General features: G+C 37.1%; 1 pseudogene; it reads right to left on the bottom strand.

Annotated features, from left to right (window-relative positions):
• Nucleotides 1-10,265: 10,265 nt before the first annotated feature.
• On the bottom strand, nt 10,266-11,056 carry LOC129673685 (60S ribosomal protein L7a-like; annotated as a pseudogene).
• Between the last annotated feature and the right edge of the window lie 1,512 nt (nt 11,057-12,568).

Raw genomic sequence — 12,568 nt, 5'->3', positions numbered from 1 at the left:
TCATGTTTAAAAACCCAGGTTCAAGATTCTGTACTAATATATATATATATATATATATATATATATATATATATATATATATAATGTAATTATAATGTAATATATATGAATATATATACAAATATATTACATTATAATGTAATATATATTACATTATAATGTGCATATGTATATATATACATATATGTTTTATATATGATTATATATATTCACAGTTAAGTATAAAAAACCTTTTGATTAGCAAATGAGACTTATTGATTCTATCATTTAATTCATGTAGAATTCCAGAAATGTTTTCTAATCTTCTGGCTTCTCATTCTCTGGCTTGTTCTATCTTCCCCTGTGTCTAGCTTATTATCTCATTCAGGCTCTCTCTGTAAATCTTTCCTTGTTAAAACTGCCTCCTCTGTCTCGCATTCTCTGTGTTGCTCCCTTAAATAGGTTCCTTTCCTCTCTGCTCTCATGAAAGTTGGGATTATCCTATTCTGTCAAATCTTCTCTGATTTGTCACCTTTTCTGCAACTTAATTAGACATCACTTTCAAATATGGATGCTTCCTTTTACAAAGGAACTTTACCTTCATTGTTTGAGATTAAAGACATGTACCAACCACAACTAGACCTAAGCTATTTTTATTGTTGTTGTTGTTTTGTTTGGTTTTTATTTTAATCTAAAAATTGCTCTATACTAGGCTGCCCTTGAACTCAGATCTGCTTACCTCTGTCTCCTGGATTAAATGCAAATTTGTATTTCAGCCAAATCATACAGACATTGGTCTTCTGGTGAGATCTCTTTCCAGAAAAGCCATGTTCTGAATCAAAATTTCTCTACACTACTATAATTTGCTCTTTACTTGAGTCACTTTATTAATGCCATAAAATTAAAAATAAAACCGTGCCATTGCCCTCATTGTCAATATTTTCCAATGAGGCTTATTCTGTGAGGTTGCAATCATCAACAATGTGCAGTATGTACATACCATGCATAAATGTGTAGATTTTTGAGGCTCATATTGAAATTGTCAAAAATTTGCTTGATCTCATTTATAACTACAGTGAGTGGAATCAGTTACATTAAATCTATGTTTTTTTTTCTTCTGTGTTCTAATGGAAACTGATACTGGGAAACAGCATGCTTGTCTCCATGATTATAGGAATTATATTTGAAGGACTAGGAAAGAGATGAGTGAAATGAACTCAAAGAAGCAGAGAGGACAGGCAGAAATCAAGAGAAATAAATCCAAGAAATGATGTAGACACCTGGTGTTTGACCTCAATACATCTTTGGAGAGATTCTTATTTTCAGATTTTACCCATGGCAAAAAGGGAATATCAGATAAAATATATGTTGTGAATATAGGTCCTTCTTCAGTTTAAGAATGACATGATGGCTATTTAGCATGCTTACACTTCAGGTTTTACATTTATGAGAAACATGCATTTATGAATATGTGCCTAAGAGCTTTGTGCATCTATGTTGCATAAATGGAGAAGCTCAGAAAAGGACATAAGCAAAGGGTACAAGAGGGAAAATAAATCCCTTTGATACTATGATTCTATTTCTATATGGAGCCTGTAGAAGTCTTTTTGATCTTCTAGGCACAGAGGCAAGTGATCATAGTGGCTTAGGTGACTGAAGGATTATAGAATGTATCAAATGAATCAAGCATTATTTCTGAAAACTAGTTATTTCTGTGTCCTGATTTACCATATGCAGCAGCTTCTTCTTTGAATGGAGGAATGTCAACATACCTTTTATTTGCAGATGATATGATAGTATATATGAGTTACCCCAAAAACTCTACCAGGGAACTCCTACAGCTGATAAACACCTTCAGCAAAGTGGCTGGATACAAAATTAACTCAAAAAAATCAGTAGCACTCCTGTATACAAAAGACAAAAGGGCTGAGAAAGAAATTAGAGAAACAACACCATTCACAATAGCCACAAATGACATAATGTACCTTGGTGTAACCCTAACCAAGCAAGTCAAAGACTTGTATGAAAAAAATGTCAAGTCTCTGAAGAAAGAATTAGAGGAAGATATGAGAAGATGGAAAGATCTCCCATGCTCATGGCTTGGCAGGATTAACATAGTAAAAATGGCCATCTTACCAAAAGCAATCTACAGATTTACTGCAATTCCCATCAAATTGCCAACACAATTCTTTACAGACCTGGAAAGAAAAATTCTCAACTTCGTATGGAATAACAAGAAACTGAGAATTGCTAAAACAATCCTCTACAATAAAACATATCTTTTTTAAAATAACTGTGTTATGAACTGCACCCTGAGTTCAGTGTGATTGTCTGAATCTTTTAACCCAACACTCCAGAAGCTGGGATGACAGGATACATATAATATTTTTTTAAAAAGTTATTCCCCAATTGTTTGATCTAGTCTTTGTATTCCTCTGCAATTCACATGCTGCCAGCATGTTCTTTGAAGAATGGACTTGTAAGAACTGGTCATTTGTGAGGCTCTGCTCCTTGAGGAGATTAAGGCTCTCATAGCATAAACTCCATGCCTCATCGAGCTGGTCTCCTCCCTGTTATATCCTTCAGCAAACCATTAGCCTCTACCTAATCTTGACGTAAAAGAAAAGCCAATGCCTGTTCTCCATAAATCACCTCATTTCAGAAATGTTGTAGCAGCACAAAGCAAACCAAGACAGCTAATTTAATATGACTGTTATTAACAAACACTGATTGAGTAAATTTCATTAGGTTTGAGCTTCTCAGGAGGTACAGGTGTGTGAGTGAGAGTCACTGGAAAGACTTTGTTACTGATTCTTTTTATTTTTAATTAATTTTTTATTAATTTCTATTTATTAATTTTGTTTCCCAGCTGTAGGGCTCCTCTCTTGTCCCCTCCCAATCCACCCTCCTTCCCTCTTCTCCTCCCATGCCCCTCTCCAAATCCATTGATAGGGGAGGTCCTCCTCTCATTCCATCTGACCCTAGCTTATCAGGTCTCATCCGGATAGGCTGCATTGTCTTTCTCTGTGGCCTGGTAAGGCTGCTCCTCCCTCAGGGGGAGGTGATCAAAGAGCTAGCCATGGAGTTCATGGCAAAGACAGCCCCTGTTCCCCTTACTAGAGAACCCACCTAGACACTGAGCTGCCATGGGCTACATCTGTGCAGGGGTTCGAGGTGATCTTATAGATGGTCCTTGGTTATAGTATCACTTTCAGAAAAGACCCCTGGGCCCATAATTTTTGGTTCTCTTACTCTCCTTGTGGAGCTCCTGTCCCATCCAGGTTTTTCTGTCTCCCCCTTCTTTCATAAGATTTTCTGCACTCTGCCCAAAGTTTGGTTATGAGTCTCAACATTTGCTTTGATACCCTGCTGGTTAGAGATCCCGAGGCCCTCTGTGGCCCTCAGATACCCTGAGGCCCTCTGTGGTAGGCCCCTGTTCTGTTCCCTGTTTTCTCTCTCTTCTGATGTCCATCCTGTTTGCTTTTCTGAGTGAGGATTGATCACCTTACCTAGGGTCCTGCTTCTTGCTTAGCTTTTTTAGGTGTACAGATTTTAGTATGTTTTTCCTATATTATATTTCTAATAACCACTTATAAGTATATACCCTGTGTGTCTTTCTGCTTCTGATCAAGATAATATTTTCTAGTTCCCACCATTTTCCCTGCAAATTCCATGATCTCCTTGATTTTAATTGCAGAGTAGTATTCCATTTTGTAAATGTACCACACTTTCTGTATCCATTACTCCTTTGAGGGACATCTAGGTTGTTTTCAGCTTCTGCCTATTACAAATAGAGCTGCTATGAACATGTTTGAGCAAAAGTCCTTGTATAATTGAGCGTATTTTGGATATATACCCAGGAGTGGTATCACTGGATCTTGAGGAAGCACTGCTCCTAATTGTCTGAGAAAGAGCCAGATTTATTCCCAAAATGGTTGTACAACTTTACATTCCTACCATCAATGGAACGGGGCTTCCCTTTCTCCACATCCTCTCCACCATGTGTTGTCACTTGATTTTTTTGATCTTAGTTATTCTGATGGGTACAAGGTGAAATCTCAGGGTCATTCTGATTTGCTTTTCCCTGATAACTAATGACACTGAGAATTTAAGTGTTTCTCTGACATTTGATATTACTCCACTGAGAATTTTCTGTTTAGCTCTGTACCTCATTTTTAAATTGGATTACTTGATTTGTTGCTTTTTAACTGTTTTTATATCTTTATATATTCTGGCTATTACCTGTCTGTCATATATAGGTTTGGTGAAGATCCTTTCCCAGTCTGTAGGCTATTGTTTTGTTCTGATGACAGTGTCCTTTGCTTTACAGAAGCTTTTCAGTTTCATGAGGTCCCATTTATTGATTGTTGATCTTAGAGCCTATGTTGTTGTTGTTCTGTTCAGAAAGTTGTCTCCTGTGCCAATGAGCTCAAGGCTCTTCCCCATTTTTTCTAACAGATTTAGCGTGTTTTTTTTTTTTTTTTTTTTTTTTTTTTTTTTTTTTTTTTTTTTTTTTGTAGAGGTCTTTGATCCATCTGGACTTTAGTTTTGTGCAGGGTGATAAATATGGGTCTATTTGCATTTTTCTACAGGTAGACATCCAGTTAGACCAGCACCATTTATTGAAGATGCTGTCTTTTTTCCATTGTAGGGTTTTGACTTCTTTGTCAAAATCAAGTATCTTTAGTTGTGGGGGCATATTTCTGGGTCTTCTATTCGATTCCATTGATCCACCATTCTGTTTCTATGCCACTTCCATGCAGTTTTATTACTATTGCTCTGTAGTCTAGTTTGAGATCACGGATGGAGATACCTCCAGACTATCTGTTGTTGTACAGGATTGTTTTAACAATTCTGTTTTTTGTTTTGTTTTGTTTTTCCATATGAAATTGAGAATTGTTAAGTTCATTGACTGAGATGTTGGAGGCAGTGGCTGTAAAGGCCTTCCAACTCTGTGGCTTTGGCAGCCCAAGGCTGCCCTAAGCAGGAACATTGGTGATCAGTTACTGAGACAGCAGAGGTGGCTGGCCCTGTCCAGTGGACAAACAGTGGACACCACTGAGCTGGTGAATTTTTTACACTTTCATTTGCCCCTTCAGGCCCAAATCTGAGAGTAGAGACCAAAGGAAACTCCTGTGCTTTGGGATTAGGCCTGCATTCAATAGATATTCATTGTATTTCTCTATAGAGAATGTAATATATTTTGTGATTATTAGGCAAGTCATTTTGAATATAAAAATTGACCCTCTAGTTTCCATCAAACAAATGCCCAAGGCACTATAATCACTGTAGTTAAAGCCTTTATCAGAGATATTTCCCACTTTGCTATACCTGCTGATTTAATATATACACTGATATATTTGAAAGGTGTTGTGAGTTATGACTTTTGCTCTGTTGATAGACAAAGCTCATGAAATTGCTACCTAATTGGAACATGTTATTGGGGCTGACCAAGCCAAAGCTACTAATATTAAACTCCAGTATAAACCATCGATTTTATATTTTTGATGTGAGAGTTTTTTGTTTGTTTATTTGTTTGTTTTTGTCGCAAAGTTTAGAGATAAAATGTTACAGAATGAGACTGAGAAAATAGATTTAGGTTTTATAGTTTATTAATTATTTTCCTAACTTACTTTAATTTAGTTAGCATGTTTGTTCTCTTATCTTTATATGGTCAATTTTATTAAATATACTCTAACACTACTTTTTACTACATTATGTTATGAATTTTCTTGAAACAGAACATCTTGCAATGTGTCCTACTATGTTCATTCCAAATGAAACAGTCCTGTTAAATGACACTTTGTCTGTCTAAAACCCACAACACATAGTTTTAAGACCCTATGTCTAAGCCTATGTATTCTGAAATGTTACAGAACTCTCAGTGTCTGTGAGGCCCTAACTATTGCTAACATCTTATTGCCTTTCTACCTGATAGTTTACTGTAGAAAGGGGTTTCTATTTGAATTAGAATCATAAATGTGTTCAGTATATTTCACAGTATTCCTTAAAAGCACATGCCAATGGCACTGACTTTCTTTAGATTATAATAAATATTGACCATATAATAATGTTTTATATCTTTAAATTTATATTCTGCCACAAGCAATTAAAACTGCTGGTTTTTATCATTTATTTGACTCTGGAATTCTTTATCATTTAAAAATGTTCCATTTACATTATGAAAGTAAAACATTGCTTAGCTTCTTATTGCTTGTTGTCATTTTGAGAGACATAGCTTTGTGAAATATTGAAGGAAGTTCAAGAATGGCATTAGCAATGCAGGTTGTCTGTGCCAGAATGACAGGGAACATAATTTACTCATGCTCAATGACTGTTTTATGAACTGTCAAGTTTATTGATTAATCTTAACCGTCACCTAACATTGCCTATAACAGAACTACTAAAAGACCATTCTATTAGAAATTCAGTCTTTACAAAATTGGCACACACACACACACACACGCGCACGCACACACACACGCATATGCATATATAAATATGATATTTATATGTTATGTTTTTTTTCTCCTTCCTTGAAGCTGAAATCTTTAAACGACAAGGCAGTGAGGGCACTAACAAAAATACAAGATGTTTCCAGGTGATGATCATATGCCCCACCCTTTCCCAGTGGTGGTAGCGCTGTGAGCCCAGCACACTGCATAGGATTTCAAGGCTCAGTAAGATGCTGATTGCTGTAGTGCCTGGATCATCACTGTTGTGTTTCCTTCTGGAAGCAGTTACCACTATTAGCTGGTTGTAATGACAGTGATTCTCTGAATGCCTCTTTTTGCTCTTGTTAATGGACCCCTGTGAAATCTGTGATGGTGACAGTAGCAAGCCCAGTGTTTAATTTTGTCTGGATTTCTGTGGAACAAATGGCTGGTAATGCCATTTATTAAGCACATAAATAAAATTCAAAATATGTAAGCTTATATTTTATTTGTCATTAGTAAGTTCCATTAATGAAATATACTGATGCTTAAATGTGTTAAGCATATGAACCATATTAAACCATATTATTCTTCTCCCATTGGCTTCTGTTTCTTTATTCTATTGTTTTTCTAATTGTGTCCTAATCACTTTACTTTTGCTGTAAAGAGACACCACGACCATAGCAACTCTTATAAAGGAAAACATTTAATTGTTGCTGGTTTACAGTTTAGAGGTTTAGTCCATTATCATAATGAAGGGAAGCACAGTGTCATGCATGTGGCCATAGTGCTGGAGAGGTAGATGATAGTTCTACATTTGGATTGGCAGGCAGCAGGAAGAAATTGTGACACACTGGCCACACTTGAGCTTCTGAGACCTCAAAGCACACCTCCTAGTGACACACCACCTTCAACAAAGCCATACCTACTACAGCAAGGTCACATCTCCTAAAATGCCACTTCCTTTAGGCCTATGGAGGCAGTTTTATTCAAACCACCTTAATGACCAAGGCAACTCCTATTAATTAAATATTTAATTTGGAGCTAGTTTATAGTCTCAGAGGTTTAGTCCATTAACCTCATGATAGAGGACCTGAAGTCATGAAGGCAGGTACTGCAGTAGAAGCTGAGAGTTAAGAGAGAGAGAGAGAGACAGACAGAGAGAAAGAGAGAGGCTTGGCATAGATGTTAAAATCTTAAAGCCCACTGAATTGACAATTCATCCATCAAGGCCATGCTTCCTAATCTCCCCACTCCTTTCATAGAGTGCCATTCTTGATGACTAAGCATTTAAACATATGAGGCTTTGGGAACTATGCTTATTTAAACCACCACATTTTATTTCCTGCCCCTCCCCAAAGGCTGTAGCCCAATCATAACTCAAAATTCATATAGTTGAACTTAATTACAGTCTCAACACTGTTTAAAAATTCAAAGATTTTTCTGAAATTTACTGCAAATTATAAAGTATAACTCCTGTGAAATTAAAATAATTATTAATTTAAATAATTAATAAAATTAAAATAATGCTTTCAACGTACAGTGGCATAGAGTATGCATTATCTTTCCAAAATGGAGAAAAGGTGCACTATGAGGAAATACTGGTCTGAAGCAAAACCAAAACCAGCAGGGAAAATTCCAAATTCTACATCTTCTATGATGTCAGAATATTCTTCAGATCTCCATCTCCTTTCAGCTTTGTTGACTGCAACATACTTCGGCAACATATCTCTCCCTTGAGCTGACTTAACATCAAGTTTGTAGCTTTTCTTTTCATGCTGGTATCACACAATTGTGTCATCTCCAACATTTTGGGTTCTCTAACAATCCAGGTTTTACTTTCTCAGCTTCATGTATGGCTTCACTGAGCCTTTGTGAAGGGATACCTCTAACCCACAACTGACCTCAGCAGCTTTCTTTAGCCAAGAGGGAGATTCCACAGTCCCATTTGTGTGTGTGTGTGTGTGTGTGTGTGTGTGTGTGTGTTTAACTCTAAAGCCAAAACCATCTGACCAAAGCTGCCAAGTTCTGCTGCTTGCTTTAGCTTAAACTTCACTCCCTTGTTCAGTTATATTTGCATCATTTTTCTATCCTTGCTGCTTTCCTTCACCAAGGATAGAAGTTTGTCTTTAATTCATTTGGAAGCTTTTCTAGGTGAGGCCTTGCCTAAAGAGCACCACTTCATATTCAGTTCAACATCAGGAACTTCTTTAATGTTTTATCTCCTTGAGCAGCTGATTTGGCTCCATTCTAATTCCTGGTGCTTCTTTTATCACCAAATTGTTTAATTTTCATATTTTTTTGTCTAGTTTGCTCCTTTTCTTTATTGATCTGTATAAGACTGACTACTACTAACACAAGGCATGCTCATACTAGGTGACTTGATATCTTTTTTGCCAAAGTCATTAATATAAAACTAATAAATTTGGCCTCAAGAAGAATTTTTGGACAAAGACAAAAGCAGCCAAGTCCTTTGCCATGATCACTAATGACCCCTATTATTCTCCTGATGATCTCACTAATATTCTCCTCTGAAACCTCTTGAACAGGGCTGTCATAATCTACACTGGCTCAGCATTACTGTCTTCCATGATCATATTAGTATGGTTCATTAAATCTTTCTTAAATCTCAACTTGTCAGAAAGGCAAACAGGATGGATATCAAAAGAGGGAGAAAACAAGGAACAGGACAGGAGCCTACCACAGAGGGCCTCTGAAAGACTCTACCCAGCAGGGTATCAAAGCAGATGCTGGGACTACTAACCAAACTTTGGGCAGAGTGCAGGGATTCTTATGAAAGAAGGGGGAGATAGAAAGAGCTGGAGGGGACAGGAACTCTACAGGGAGAGTAACAGAACCAAGACATCTGGGCTTAGGGGTCTTTTCTGAGACTGATACTCCAACCAAGGACCATTTATGACAATAACCTAGAACAGATGTAGCCCATGGCAGCTCAGTGTCCAGGTGGGTACCCTAGTAAGGGAAACAGGGACTGTCTCTGACATGAACTCAGTGGCTGGTTCTTTGATCACCTCTGACTGATGAGGAAACAGCCTTACCAAGCCACAGAGGAAGACAATGTAGCCAGTCCTGATGAGACCTTATAGGCTAGGGTCAGAGGGAAGGGGAGGAGAAACTCCTCTATCAGTGGACTTGGGGAAGGGCGTGGGAGGAGAAGAGGGAAGGAGGATAGGAGTCAGAGGGAGTGAGGAAGTGGGCTACAACTAGGCTACAAAGAAACTGCAATTAATATAAATAAATACTGTTTAATAAATAATTAATTAATATGAATAAATAAATAATCTCAACTCATTTCCTGAACAGAAGTCCTTATTCTATCAACAAACAACATGGTTAGGCCTGTCACAGCAATACTTCGTTCAACAGAACTAACTTCTGTTTTAGTCACAGTTATGTTTCTGTGATGAGATACCATGACCACAGCAACTCTTAACAAAGAAAGTATTTAATGGTGGGCTTATTTGCAGTTTCAGAGGTTTAGTTGATTATCATGACCGTGAGAACGATGTCATGCAGGCCAGAGTTGTAGCAGTAGCTATAGCAGTAGTTGAGAATGATATCCTGATCAGTAAACAGAAAGAGAGAGACAGAGACAGACAGACAGACAGACAGACAGACAGACCCTGGGCTTGGCATGAGTGCTTGAAACTTCATAGTCCACTTCCAGGGACATATATTCTCCTAAAACACCACACATGATAATCCTTCTAATCCTGTCAAATACTAATCCCTGGTTATTATACATTCAAATATATTAGTCTGTGGGGACCAAGCCTTTTAAAAATAATTTTAGTAATTATATTTATGTACAGAAAACATAGCAGTGTACATTTAACTCAGTTTAGTGGCAAGTTCTTTAGCTTTTGCCTTCTCCAGCTTGGCAATGCCAGCCAAAGATTTACAACACAGGGCTTTACCTCCCCTGCGGCGGCAGAACTCATTATATCTGTCATTGTAGGCCCAAATAGCTTCCACCAGCTTAGCTAGAGCAGCCTTGTGTTCTGAGTTAACCTGTGTGAAGGCAACAGTGGTACAAGTCTTTCTGTGGACCAGCTGCCCCAGCCTGGCCTTTCCCTTGATGATGTAGTAGGGGACCCCCATCTTTTCACACATAGAGCACATAGGAAAACCACGATCTCAATGGGGTCTACATCATGGACAATCACCACCAGCTGAGCCTTCTTGTTCTCCACCAAGGTGGTGACCATATTGACCTTTGCTCGAAAGTGTTCTCTTAGTTGGGACTTCTTTCCCAGCAGCTTCTCAGCATGGGCCAGTAGCCTCTGCTTCTTCTCTCTCTCTCTCTCTCTTTTTTTCTTTGTCTCTGGCCTGCACTTGTGGGCAACCTTAAGAAGCTGGTTAGCTGTTTGCTGATATAGGTGAACTGGTTAATGGCAGGAGGTACTTTGAGCCACTTAGAGATCATGGTGCTTTGCCTCTGTGGCCCGATATAGCAGGGCCATTTGAGGAAGCGTGTGAGATCTCTTTTAGGTTGGATATTCTTCCCAGTGCCGGAGTTCTTGGGTCTTTTGTCAAACAAAGGACTTGGCCTCCTGTTTCTTCACAGTGACTGGGGCTGGGGTCACCTTCTTCCTCTTGGCCTTCTTTCCTTTCTGTATCATGCTGGGCTAGAGTAGAGAGTTATAGGGACCAATCTTAATTCAGAACAAGACCAAACATAACAATGCAATTTTTCTTTTTCTTTTTCTTTTTGAGATTGTGTTTTAATTAAATTTCTTCCTTCTTTTTCCTTCAGTCAAAATTTCCCATATAACCTTCCCTACTTCCCTTCAAATTTATGGAGTCTTTTTTTTTTTTTTTTTAGTCAGTTGTTATAGCATGCATATATGTATTTGTATATACATATCCAGGCCCAAATATAACCTGTTGGTTACATATATTGCTACTTGTATGAATGGATTCAGGACTGACTGTTAAGCACTTGACAATCAATTGGGGTGTTCTTCCCTAGGAAGAGATACCTCTCCTGCTACCAGCTTTAATCAATTCCTATTGTTCTCTCTGTAGGGCTGAGGCCTTTTGGAATTCCCCTTTCCCCCAGTCAAAACTGACATGTTCATTGCTGTCCTCTTTGTTCAGTTCATGTTTGGAGGGTTATGTTAGTAAGAATTTGCAGGTATAGCTTCTAATATTACTAGAAGACATAATCATATTCAGTTTGTTCATTATAAAATAGCAATAAAAACCTGATTTTTAAAGCTTGTTGAGCTGTGAAAATGAAAACTTGAATGTTAAGTGAACACATTTTTAAACTGCATACTGTTTAAAAGGCTTTAGCCCAATATTGACAGTTTCTCCTAGATTATATTCAAATACAGATATATATTTTGAATACATAAATTGGATTTTGAACTCATATTGTGATTGCTGTTTTAGACCATTCTCCAGTATTTGTCAATTCTTGATGTCTCTAAGATGAAAGCAATGAAACCTTTAGTATAAATTCAATATAGTTTAAATTTATTTACATTTCACAGACATGAAATTAAGTAACTGCTACTTCTCTTGTAAAATAAATTTAAAGTCAAATCATCCTAAACCAAATTGTTCTATTAGATTATCATTTTTATTTACTTCATATAGAGTATAAAATATTAAATGCCTTTGAGAATGCCTAATAATTAGTTTCAATGAGGAAATCACATACCCTCTTTTTATTCAGTGTAAAATTATGAAAACTCTCAATGGCTTGCAAATATTAACTGGGACCTGTAGAATCATTTTAAGTCACTGTAGATGAGGTCGCCTAGCATTGGTTACCATGCAAGTATTGCAGTTAAGTAGATTTTTTTCTTTATTTCTTTCATTCTTCCTCCAATATTTCCTTTTTCCAGTCTTTCTTACTTTTGTTTTCTATTTTTGAGAAATTTGACAAAGTGCTTTATGTACCTCACAATAGAGTTGAACTTACTATGCGTCTTAGGGTGACTTTCTTATCCTCCTTTCTCTACCTCTCACATTTTTATATTGTAGCTGTGTTTATGTGGTACTGGATCAAATTCAGAGGTTTGTGTCTATTGGGCAAGTACTCTATAAGATGACCTATGTCCTCAGCAACTATACTAAATATCTTTCTTTTTTTTAATTTTATTTTTCTTATTAGTTACATTTTG

This window comes from Psammomys obesus, unplaced genomic scaffold, assembly GCF_907164565.1.
Source record: "Psammomys obesus unplaced genomic scaffold, mPsaObe1.curated_primary_1811, whole genome shotgun sequence".
Lineage (NCBI taxonomy): Eukaryota > Metazoa > Chordata > Mammalia > Rodentia > Muridae > Psammomys > Psammomys obesus.
Note: the sequence above shows the minus strand (reverse complement) of the source record. Positions and strands in the feature narration are given on the sequence as shown.